General features: G+C 39.9%; 1 protein-coding gene and 1 non-coding gene across 3 annotated transcripts in view; one reads left to right on the top strand and one right to left on the bottom strand.

The window, feature by feature from the left end:
* The window catches only part of CNTNAP4 (contactin associated protein family member 4), a 270,914-nt gene that overhangs the window by 27,005 nt on the left and 230,615 nt on the right, over positions 1-13,294 (top strand). The gene's annotated exons all lie outside the window — the stretch shown is intronic.
* Positions 1,212-1,318, bottom strand: LOC143660512 (U6 spliceosomal RNA). The gene has a single exon (XR_013164107.1). It is a non-coding gene; the product is annotated as a U6 spliceosomal RNA (small nuclear RNA).

Raw genomic sequence — 13,294 nt, forward strand, 5'->3', positions numbered from 1 at the left:
TATTCCATTGCTGCTGATCATGGAAACTTAATCCCACGTCATGTCCATAGTGGGCAATATACTCAAATACTTACTATTATATCTCTAAAAGGTCAGGTAATAAAATGAGAGAGTTGTGCTGGCAGCACAGCATAGTCATTAAGAGTAAAGCGATTGAACTGAGAAAGAAGAAGCCCAAAGCCTTCAGCAAGAAATTTTAATTCTCTGACCTTCAATTTCCCATCTAGGAAGTGAAGATAATATCTTCCTCACAGGGTTTTAAGAACTTAAAGTGGCTGAAAAATGCATGCAACACATGTCATTGTTATTGCTAATAGAATTTTCCTAGAGGGCTCCAGTTAAAATATCATTGGCACATTGGCATGGATCAGTTGATCCTATTAGCCAACCAATGCTGAAGTTGCTTAAACAGAGAGTCCATTTGTAGGCAATTAGACTCTAAGACATATGGCAACAAAGTACTTAGGCAGTGGGTCAAGGAGGGGCTGTCTTTGGTAACGCAGTGCCTAGGGGTCACCAAATAAGCAAAACCTCGGTCAACTCAGCAGCACTGTGTGGGAACTAACATGAAAATGTTCACCTGCAGACATGAAAACAAAGATTTTTTAAAAATTGTGTTTTCATGCCAAAAGCGGATCGTGATGGCATGTGCAAAAGATTTGAAACTTGTGTTTTCTATTTTTGAATAATTTATAAGCTAATTTGAGACATAATACATGCATCTAAATTACCAATCATGATCAATACAGTGTTATTTGCAAATATTATGTGAACTCTTATGTACTGATATACTGAAAGAACTGGAAGTAAAGGAATTACCAATATTTGCTTTAGGTAAAAAGGGATGTTATTTGGACATTGGTAGGGTGACAGCAGCTTTAAAAAGAGCAAAAGGATCTAAAACATTAAGGGCACATCCTATAGCATTGGAAGTTTGAGACAATGGATTTTCCTATGTCATGGTTAGTTTGATTTTTCTGGTATTTTTGTTTTCCAAAAAGAAGGCAATTTTGTTTTTAATTTTCAAAATTACAGTCCTAAGTCCAATATTGGCAATAGAAGCCTGAATCCTTGAAAAATAGCTTAAAATGGCCAAAAACATTAAAGAAAATTTGAGATGTTTCATGAATAATAAATTTTTATATAGAAATGTGTCTTGTAATATGAATCATGAACAGTATTGGTACTTCGGGTATTTAATTTTTTTTTTTTTTAATATGGAACGCTTCACGAATTTGCATGTCATCCTTACGCAGGGGCCATGCTAATCTTCTCTGTATCATTCCAATTTTAATATATGTGCTGCCGAAGTGAGCGCTCGGGTATTTAATTTTGATGCATTTAGTATTCAAAATACATAACAATGAATCAGATTTTGGTAAGTAGAATTCTTTCTCTTCCATGACCACTCTAATTATTTGGTAAAAGTTATTTCATTTAATCAAAGTAACTACTATAAATTTTCTCTCCCGAAGGTTCAAAATTAGCAGTTTGAAAGTGAGATATTTCAGAGATGTGTTTCAAGACATCTGGCACACAAGTGATTGGTGTTAAGGTAGCGCTAATAGGAAATAGGTTTTCTGAAGAAAAATGTAGAGGCAGAGCAGTGGCAGAGCACACACAGTCCCCAAATTCTTCTGAGCCCAGAAGGAGGTGTGAAGAGGCTGGTTTTATAATTTGGTTTCTAAGTAATACATTACCAGTCGTTTAGCAGCTGAAAACAATACCCACTTATAACCTCACGCTTCCTGTAGGTCAGGAATCTGGGCATGGCATAGCTGAGTTCTCTGCTCAGGGTTTCCCAACACTGTAGTCAAGATGTCAGCCTGGATGAGGGTCTCACTGAGGGGCTGGGGATCCTATCTGAGCCTACATGTTGAGAGAATTCGGTTCCTACTGGCCGAGGTCCCTGCTTTCTTGCTAGCTGTCACCCAGGGGCCATTCTCAGCACCCCAGGTGCCATCCACCTTCCCTGCCATGTGGCCCCCTCCAGCATGCATTTTTGTTTTCCCTTGAAGAACAGTCGGAGAAATTTCACCCATGCTTCCTGGAATCTCCAATTGCTTCATGCCTCTCACCTCTAGATCTTCTGTTAAAGGGCTCACCTGGTTAGGTCAGGTCCAACCAGGATAATCTCTCTTATGATTAAGTAGAAGTCAACTAAATTAAGGACTTTAATTACATTTGCAAACTCCCTTTTGCCATATAATAAAATCGCAGGAGTGATATTTCAGCATCCCCCCAGCACTCAGGGGATATACAAAGCATATATTACATGGAGGTAACTTGTATCTTGGGGCATCTTAGAATTCTGCCAACTAAGGGGCCTCATGTACCTGGCTGTCTTTCTAACAGAGAGAGGCCCACGCCATGATGCTTCCTACATTTAGGGGACTCAGGCATAGGGAATGGCCAAGTGTGTGTAGAATACCAGTGGCTTCCTGGCACGGATGTGGCCTTATTGGAAAGGGAGAGTGCCCAGTGCTCAGAACAGGTGTCAGCCTGTTCTCCTACTGAGCTAACTCCCACCTGCTCTGTCAGCTTTTAGCTAAGCTGCCAAAAAATGTGCTGGAAATGAACGTCCAACGCCAGGTGGATTTGTCTCTTGATTGATTATGAAATCAAGCAAATAATCTTAGCCAATGAAATGGAAATAGTGCCCATCTCATTTCATCTGTTATTACTCAGGGAAACTTTTGATCTAGTTGCCTTGTATTTTTCCACCATTCATAAGAAATAGCTGTTTATTAAAATAGCTTTGTGGTCTTGCCTCTTGAGATGAATCTAGTGGCAGAAAAATTTCTTAACACTATGCTGCATTTCAGCCATCATCTTTAAATGTGTATTTTGAGAGAGAAATAAAAACTTTCAAAAGCATTTGGTAATAAAATGGAGTATTTGTTCAGCAATGCTGAGATATCACCAAATATGACTGGAATAAGATTTCACTTGAGGCTTACTCAATTTTTCCTCCAGAAATCAAAGTCTAAAACATGACAATTTCAGGTTGAAAACAGCAGTTAATAGAAATAGCATGTACTTAGGAGCACATCATGGCTGTTGGTTCATGCACATGTCAGAGAGCCAGGCCCTGCTTGATTTCTTTGAACGTTCTAATTCTATCATCAAAGATGTCCAAATAAAGAGGTACCCTGTTCTCTGGATTCCTTTCTACCTGCTGCCTGATTTCTGTATCACGTACAGCCTTAAATTATGGAAGTCTGAAGTAAATGAAAGAAATAACTGTAAAGATCAAGAGCTATAAAGAAAACGATGACCTTTTGGAACATTATAACATTTTCCCTTAATAGGCAAACTAAGTTTCATCCGGTCGTTTTCCTTCCTTTTTAGGTTGTTAATCGGGTGCCATCTTTTGTTAGAAGCAAGGATAACAATGTAGCTGAGAAATTCAAAAGCTGCCCTCTCTACCTTTTTCCTCCTGGGAAAATTCTTATAATAACATTTTGTAAGAGATTGCTAGCTATATTTTATTCCAGTGCATCTCCTGAATTTTTTTAAGTTTACAGTAAAAAACACATATTCTACTCAAGGAAATAATAGCAAACGCTTATGTAGAACTCGTACCAGGCACAGAGTCCTCTCCGTGTGGACTCACTGAACTCTCAGATGATTCTGCTTTCCTTAGTACTATCCCTCTCCTCATTTAGAGATGGGGAGGCAGAGGGAGTCAGGTGCCTGAGGTTAGCTAATGATTGGCAGAACCCAGGCAGGTGACTCCGGAAGCTGCACCTGTAACCACTACAACTCCCTTGTATTCTGACTTCTGTGTGGGGTGCCGGGTAACATCCAGAGGCTGCTCCTCTAGACACTTTCCTCCGCACAAGCTGAGACCCCGAAGATCCCCGAGAGATGCCGAAACAGAAGCCTGTGCAGGTTAAGGAGGGATGGTGTGAAGAAAAGGGAGGGGTGGGGCTGTCAGGAGAAGTGTCTTGGAGGGTGGGGTGGGCGTCTAGAGCTGAGACTTGAAGACGTAGGTGCTCTGAAAGGAGGGAAGGGTGTTTCTCCACTTTGTGTGTTGAGGTGAGGATGGGATAATCATTTGCATAATTTTGGGAATGATACGGCCTTGCCAATCTCAAATTATAATTTTATATGTGGATTCCATGAACTCAGATGGCTTAGTCAAAATATTAAAGAATATGTGTGTGTTGCTACAGCAGACTCAAAACTACCTTTTAACAAGTGGACAATATTTTTTAAAGGGTTTTTGTCCAATTTATTTGAGAAAGATAATGTTCTAGAGCAGACAACTTATCTGTTACATTGCTTAAACATTTCATTTGACCTATATATTGTGACATCAGCAAAAATACTGATCAGTGGAGGTAAGTCAGAAGTTCTGCTGCCTTCCACTTGCACAAGAAAATATCCAAGATATATTTGAATCTTTCAAATATTTGAATCTTTCAACCACAAACATAGTTGAAAGCAGGGACTTTTTTTTTCTTAATTTAATTAGCTTAAAATTTTTAATTGTGAAATATGTATACAAAAAAGCAATAAATGTCCAAGTACATTTTAGCAAGTAGTTATAGAGCAAATTTTAAAGTTTAGTATGGGTTACCGTTCCACAATTTTCATTTTTTTTTCTAGCTGCTCCAAGACACTGGAGACCAACAGAAATATCAGTGTATTGATTCAGCAGTCATCATCATTTGTTAAATCCTGTTTTCTCTGTTATACGCCTTCTCTTTGAATAACATCTATACATAAAAACAATAAATCTCAAAATACATCACAACAATTAGTTGTTGAACAGATTGTGGAGTTTGGTATGGGTTACAATTCCAGAATTTTTGGTTTTTATCTCTAGCTGTTCTAAGGTACTGGAGGTTAAAAGAAATATGAGTATAATGAGCTAAAAGAAATATGAGTATAATGAGCTAAGAGAAATCTGAGCCCTCGCATTCATTTGTTAAACCCAAACTTCTGCAAATGAACAATGTTTTGAACCGCAGCATCTGGAAGAGAAATCCTTTCTTAGATCTAAATCTATATTTTACAGTCGTGGGGGGCAGACTGATAGCCCCACAAAGATGTCCAGCCCACGCCCTCATCTGTGAAACTCTGGAAGCACTACCTTACACGGCAAAAGGGACTGTGTGGTTGTGATTAGAGGAAGGGTTATGGGGTGGAGAGATGACCCTGGGTCACTGGATCCTCATAAGTGGAAGGAAGAGGCTTCAAGGGAAGACAGAAGCAGAGGTCACAGCGGGGAGGCTCATGAACCAAGGGATGGTGATGGCCTCTCCTCATCCAGCTAGAAAAAGAAGAAAACAGATCTTCCCTCTTGCTAATGCCTCGATATTGAGTAGTGAAATTGATGTAGGGCTTCTAACCTCCAGAACTGTAAAAATAATACATTTATGTTGCTTTAAGATGCCACGTCTTTGGTAGCTTTTACAGCTGCAATAGGAAACGAGTACTGCAGCCACTGACTTGTTTCTTTCCCTGCTACTCTCCTCAGGCTGGGAAAAACAAGCAATTGTCTATAGTAAGTCATTCAATTGTTTTTACATGATCCTATTACAAAACAAGTGAAGGAAAAGAAAAATGTCATTACTGTGCGTTTGAGCCTCTTTTGTTTGTAGTCACGACTCCATTGCCATTTGACTTAGTTGTCGTGTCACACACTTAAAGTCCGGGTGATTTTTGCTGTTTGCAGTAAAGAAAGGGGGCATCACATAGACAACGATGCTTGAGCACATAGAGTTCCTTGCAGAAAGAAGTGTTTTTGTTGTATGAGCAAGTAAGTGTAGAGCAAGTGTGGTCCTTTGGAGCTGTTAGGTACCCTGGAAAGGCCATTTTCTTTTAATCCATTCCTGTGGGAGCAGACCTATTGTGGGTGGGACCTTTTGATTCAGTTGAGATGTAAGCCAGCCCATTCAGGGTGGGTCTCGATCCTGTCCTGGAGCGCTTCATGAGCGCACAGAGAGAGAAATAACCGGAGACATTTGGTGAAAGCCATTGAAACTTGAACCCAAGAGAGAAGGATCAGCAGTTGTCATCATGTGCCTTCCCATGTGTCAGAGGAACCCCAGATGCCAGCAGCCCTTCCTCAGAGAAGGTTTTTCCTCTTGATGCCTTAATTTGGACATGTTCATAGCCTTAGATCTGTGCATTTGTCCCCGAATAAATCCCCATTGACAAAAATAACCCATATCTGATATATTGCATTTCAGCAGCTTTAGCAAACTGAAACAGAAAGTGTAGGCAGAACCTTATTAGATTTATTTCTACGTGAAATCTTCTCCATCTTCTTTCATCCTTTTTCTTGCTTGACGCATGCTGTTATGTGTTTGTTAATGTGATAGACCCCATATTTGGTGAACACTTATTTTTAAACATTAAGATTGGACCAAATGTTTAAACGTCATTTGTTATGTTTACTTGCAGTATTATCATATTTATGTATCAATTTTTACCCTTCTATGAGTGTTTCTTTAGGTTGGACTTCATCTTTATTAATTCAAAGCATGCTTTATCTCATTTGGGAAAGTGCATTTCTTTATACTTGTGATTGTGGTTGAAAGGAGAAGTTTAGGGTCGTGCATGTCTCTAGAAGGAAAGCTTGAGGATAATCCATGGGACTGCATAACTTAGTAAACCTTGTTGTGGATGATGTCTGGGGTTAATAATACAAATATGAGAGTGTTCTTTCATGAACTAGGACAGACGTACGTCACTATTATATGGTGTTAACAAGAGGGTGATAAATGGAAAAAATATATACCTAATGCAAACTTTGGAGTATGTTAACAGTAAAATTTAAAATTCTTTCATCATTTAACAAAGGTACTATACCATTGCTAAGTGTCAGTAATAAGGGGGTATAAGAGGTATGCTTATTACTTTTCTGAGTAAGGAAAATGTTCTAAAATTGATTCTGGAGATGAATAAGCCACTCTGTGAATAAACTGCAAGCCATAAATTGTGTGATGTGTGAATATACTTCCATTAAACTGCTTTTAAAAAGTGTATCTAAGTTTTAGACCTCTTCATGTACTAGGATTTCTCCCATCCCACGCCTGACAAAAATCCTTGATATTTTTAGATAATATCTTATATTCTACCATCTATTATTTGAATTATTTTGAATTTTATTCTGATTTAGTTACATTTTCTGTCTACAAGTCGTTTTTTTTTCAGTCAAAAAGGCAGTTCTGTAGTTTAGATTTGGATATAAAAGGAACTGATTCAAGATATGTGCACAAGTCTGAAATCATCCAAAGTAGAAAAGACGGAGAGAGCATCAGTGGTAGAGATTGTGTGTTTGCATATGTGTGCTTGTGTGCGTAGAATACAGATATGTGCATTTGCTTTGCACTAATTTCAAATATTGACAGACACCCTAAATTATCTTCAAAAGGAATTCTGTTGACGTACATGATAGCAGTCATTTGTAAGGGCCACTTTCTCCATAGCTTAGACAAAATTGTACATCAATAGACAACTTTGATGATTGGAAATCTGGATAAAAAACATTTTTTTGTTGACTTTTTTTAAAAACTTTTTTTATTGTACAGTATACCATATATACAAAGCAAAGAAATAAAAAAGCAATAGTTTTCAAAGCACTCTTCAAAAAGTGGTCACAGGATAAATCCCAGAGTTAGTCATGGGCTACCATATGATCCTGTCATATTTTTCCTTCTAACTGTTCCAGAATATAGGAAGCTAGAGGGCTTAAATACTTTTTATCATCACAATAGCCTTTTTTTCCTTCTTTTTTTGTGAACAATAACATATATACAAAAAAGCTATAAATTTCCAAGCACAGCACCACAATTAGTTGTAGAACGTATTTCAGACTTTGACATGGGTTATAATTTCACAATTTTAGGTTTTTACTGCTAGGTGCTCTAAAATACTGGACACTAAATGAGATATCAATTTAATGATTCAGGATTCATATTCATTTGTTAAATCCTATCTTCTACGTATAATTCCACCATCACCTTTGATCTTTCCATGCCTCTCATTGGGGTTGTTTTGGGCTATGCAATTCTAAATTTTTGATATTGGAAAGGTCTGTCACTGATATGGGGTAGGGAGATAGAACTACCTGATGTTCTGGAGAGGCTGGGCTTGGTGTCAGGACTTATCTGGACCAGGGACCCATCTGGAGGTTGCAGGTGTCTGGCGTGTTACTCTAGTGCCTGGAACCCTTGTGGAATCTTATCAATTGCCCTAGGTGTTCTTTAGGATTGGCTGGAATGGTCCTGGTTGGGGGTGGGCAAGTTATGATAGGTAGCACAGTCTACCTGAATCTTGTGTAAGAGCAACCTCCAGAGTAGCCTCTTGACTCTATCTGAACTCTCTCTGCCAGTGATAATTAATTACCCTTCTTTTCCCCTGTTTGGTCAGGATGTAATTGTTGATCCTAGGGGGCCAGGTCTAGATTCATCCCTGAGAGTCCTCTCCCATGTCACCAGGGAGACTTTCACCCCTGGATGTCATGTCCCATGTAGGGGGGAAAGCAATGATTTCACTTGCGTAGTTGGGCTTAGAGAGACTGAGGCCACATCTGAGCAGCAGCAGAGGTCCTCCAGAAGTAATCCTTTGGCATGCCTATAGGTAGTCTAAGCTTCTATGCTACCTACATAAGCTTCACAAGAGTAAGCCTCCTGATTGAGGGCATGGCCTATTGATTTGGGTGTCCCTAAATTTTGATACAGTATCGGGGGATTCCCTGATGATAAGGTTTAATAGTTCCATATTCTTTCTCTCCTCCCTCAGGGGACATTGCCAATGCTTTTTGATTATTTGCTTAATATACTCTAGGATGTTTCCAGGCATTACAATAATCTGTACAGGATTAAAGGACCTCTTTTTCAGTCTGTGCTCTCTGTGTTTCAGTTGTTCAAATGAGCTACACTGATAGATTGAATTGGATTATGCACTACAGAAAATTTCAGTTCTAGATCAAATAAACCTTTCTTCCATTGGTCTCAAAGAGTATGTGTGATTCTGTTCCTTACCCCTATGTTCTGAAATACTTTAACCCCAACCTATTTGGCTTCATTCTTATCTCTAAATATAAGGTTATATATATATATATATATATATATATATATATATATATATAAAACAGCATCTCAGAATCCAGAAATAATAATCACCACTCCAGACTTAATTTGTCTGCTCTAAAAGCTTACAATCTAGGCCTCTGTTTTCTTATAAGCATTTACTAAAGATGATCATACCATTGTTGTTTTTTTGTTTCTGGCTTATTTTGTCTCACCAAATGTCCTACGTGTTCATTCACATCGTTGCATGCCTCACGACATTGTTCCTTTTTGTAGCAGCACAACCTTTGTTGATAAATATATACCATTGTTCACCAATCTACTTCTTCGTCAGTGTGTCCTTCAGCCACCTGCATTCATCCGGCATCATGTAGAGGGCCCAAAGTTCACAGTCCATCATCATTCTCAATTTTAGATAATTTCATTGTTCCCAACAGAAAGAAAACCAATAAACACACCCTCACAAAATAGGAAATCTAAACCTCCTCTTAACTCACGTCCCTCATCCTATTATTTACCTCTGCTGTTGCTGTGGTAGTGCTGATGATTTCCTTTTGAACATAGCTCATAGCATGCAATAACAGTTTTCCCCCTATACCCTGGACTTAAACACTCTTTGTACCAGAAGTGTATCTTTGAAATAATTCTTGTGAGAACTAATTCATATTTCTAGTGTTCATCAGTGGGACACGTAGGTCTATACAACCCCTTTCAATTTTGTTCATCTTCAATACAGTAACATTATTTCTAGACCCACTAGAAAATCACCTTCACTCCTACCTATTCCTGTACAGTGGAGTTCAACCTCATTAGCTAATGGGTCACCCATCTCTAGCGTCTATGTATCTCTAAGTCCCTGATTTTAAGTCTCTGATTATACCTTTATGCTGGTCATGGAAGTGGAATTATTTAGTATCTGTCCTTTTGTGTCTGGCTAATTTCACTCAGTATTATGTCCTCAAGGCTCATCCATCTTGTCATGTGCTTCAGGACGTCATTTTGTCTTTTTTTGTTGATCCACTCATCTGTTGATCAGCATTTGGTTTGTTTCCATCTTTTGGCAATTGTGAATAATGCTGCTATGAACATCGGTGTGCAAATGTGTGTTTGTGTCATTGCTTTCAGCTCTTCTGGGTATATACCAAGTAGTGCTACTGCTGGGTCATAGGGCAGCTCGATACTTAGTTTCCTAAGGAACCGCCAAATGGTCTTCCATAATGGCTGCACCATTGTACATTCCCACCAACAGTGCATAGGTGTCCCAGTTTCTCCACATCCTCTCCAACATTTATAATTTCCTGATTGTTTAATAGCAGCCATTCTTATAGGTGTGAGGTGGTATCTCATTGTAGTCTTGATCTGCATTTCTCTTATATCCGGTGAGAATGAGCGTCTCTTCATGTGCTTTTGAACATCTGTATTTGCTCTTCAGAAAAATGCCTATTTGTATTTTTAGCCCATTTTATAATTGGATTGTTCTTTTGTTGTTGAGTTGTATGATTTATTTGTATATACAAGAAATCAAACCTTTGCCTGATATGTGCCTTCTTTGTCTCTTATGATGTCTTTACATTTAAAGTCTATTTTGTCTGATATTATTATAGTTACTACTGCTTTTTTTTGGTTCCAACTTATGTGAAAGATCTTTTTCCATCCTTCCACTTTTTTGTGTGTATCCTTGTGTCTAAGATGAGTCTCTTGAAGCAGTGTATAGCTGGATTATGTTTCTTAATCCATTCTGCTGATCTGTATCTTTTAACTGGTAAGTTTAGGCCATTAATATTCAAAGTTATTACTGAAAAGGCATTTCTTGATTCTACCATCTTATTATTTTAAATTTTATTTGTCAGATCTATATATTCTTTTCCCTCTTACTCTTTGTATTCTTTAAATTACACTTAGTGGTACTCCTCAATTCTGTGCCCTCCTCCAGACCTCCCTCTCCTGTCTATTTTTTTCAGCTGGCAGAACTCCTTTTAGTATTTCTTGTAGGGTCTTGTTGACCAATTCTTTCAGACTTCTTTGCCTGTGAAAGCTTTAATCTCTCCCTCAATTTAAAGAATAATTTGACTGGGTACAGAATTCTTGGCTGGCAGTCTTTCTCTTTCAGGATCTTGGATATATCACACCACTGCCTTCTCACCTTCAGGGTGCTAGCTGAGTAGACTGAACTCAGTCTTATTTGGTTTCCCTTGTATGTAGTAGATTGTTTTTCTTTTGCCACTTTCAGGATTTTCTGCTTCTCTTCAATGTTTGACTGACTGATTAGTATGTGCCTTGGGGTAGGCCTATTTGGATTTATTCAGCGTTTGACTGACTGATTAGTATGTGCCTTGGGGTAGGCCTATTTGGATTTATTCAACGTTTGACTGACTGATTAGTATGTGCCTTGGGGTAGGCCTATTTGGATTTATTCTTTTTAGAGTTGGTTGGGTTTCTTTGACTTGTATATTTATGTCCTTTATGAGGGTTGGGAAATTTTCCCCCATTATATCCTGAACTGCTCTTCCTAGCCCTTTACTCTTCTTCTTCTGGGACACCAGTGATTCTTATATTTGTGCGCTTTGTTTTGTCTGTCATTTCCCTCAGTTCCCATTGAATTTTTTCCATCTTTTTTGCCATTTGCTATTTTGAGACTTCTAAATCAGTTACCCTGCCCTCTATATCACTTATTCTTTCTTCTTTCTCTTTAAATCTGGGGTTGCGTGCATCTAGTCATTTTTTATTTGGTCAACAGTCTTTAATCTCTATGATTTCTGCTATTTTTCTATTTAGTCTTTCAAATTCTACTTTGTGCTCTTCTAGTGTCTTCTTGATCTCCTTTATGTCATTTGCCATTCTGCTTATTTTATTAAGTAGAGTTGTATGAACATCTTGATTAGTTGTGCCAACGTCTGTGTCTCCTCCGGTGTTTTAATTTGGTCATTAGGCAGGACTATATCTGTCTGCATTGTGATATTCTTAGTGATGTGCTGTCTTCATTGCATGTAGATATCTTGAATGATTTACTTTGGGAGTTAATTTCTTTCAGTAGTCTAAGGCTTGTGTTTGCAGGAAAGTTGTACAGCAGGGAGCAGGGCATGGGGTGGGGCACTCAGTACAGTGATTTGTTTCAGGGCAGGTATGGGTACAGGGCAGGCATGGGGACGTTATGCTGGTGCTTGTGAATGTGGGTGCCCAAAAGCCAGAGAGGATGTAACTGTGTGGGTGCGCCAGCCTGGGGAACATAACCCTGGTGTGCTCTGGTCTAAGGCATGGGGCCCTTTGTGCACATGCGTAGAGCTGTGGCAGCAGATTGTCATTACACCTTCATGGATTGGGGGCAAGTGTGACCCGGCTGTGCGGGTCTGCACTTTCTCAGAGGTGGGTAGTGAGACCGAGGGCTGGGCACATACGTGGTTCTAGGACTGCTATAAAGTGCTGTTCCCAGAGCTGAATGACTGGGGACCTGAGTGCATGCATGGGCCTGGGAATGCCGTAAACGGAAGCGCTGAGCTCAGGGAGGGCGGGGTGAGGCTGTGGGCGGGGAGGGGGCCTGGGGCCGGGGGTGGGGGTAGGGGGTTAGCCTAGGTATGGAGGTTAGTGCCTGCAGCCTTTATGCGCTGTTAACAGCCTGCAGGGAACAGGAAGGGGGAGGTGGTGCTCGGGAGGGGTGCAGGAAAGGTGGGTTGGGCTGCACTTGGGGTGGGGGTGTGGGGCAGGCATGTGCACTGAGGGTTGGTGGGGTGGGGGTGCCTGGAGCGCAGGGAATGGGAGCAGGTGACGGGGTTCAGGTGCATAGGGTGTGGGGTGAGTCGCTGGCCACAGGGCTGCACTGGTGAGGGTAGTGCACCCAAGGAACACGGCCTGGCTTACTTTCCAGTGCCCATCTCTCATCTGTTCACTCCCATGGGCTCTGTGCCTCTGCGCCAGGCTCCGGCTTTCTGCCTCTCAGTTCTTCAGACTCTGCAACCAGGGCTGCCACATGTGGTGCAGAAGGCTCTCCCAGGTCAGCCGCGGTCCTGAATTGCTGCCTCAGTAGCCTTCCTGTCCCTTCTCTAACTTCTGTGGAGCAGGGCTAATCTCAAGCTGTGCTAACCTGCCATCTTCCCCAAAGTCTCTGTTGGTTGACATTTAATTATTATTGGAGTACGTTAATCATTCTTATTTTAAAAAAATTTCTTACATTTTCATGTGAACTTCTGTTCAGGATCTTTGCTGATTTTTATTGGGTTTTGGTGATTTTACTGGTATTTGTTATAGTT

Source organism: Tamandua tetradactyla, chromosome 16 (assembly GCF_023851605.1).
Source record: "Tamandua tetradactyla isolate mTamTet1 chromosome 16, mTamTet1.pri, whole genome shotgun sequence".
Classification (NCBI taxonomy): Eukaryota; Metazoa; Chordata; class Mammalia; order Pilosa; family Myrmecophagidae; genus Tamandua; species Tamandua tetradactyla.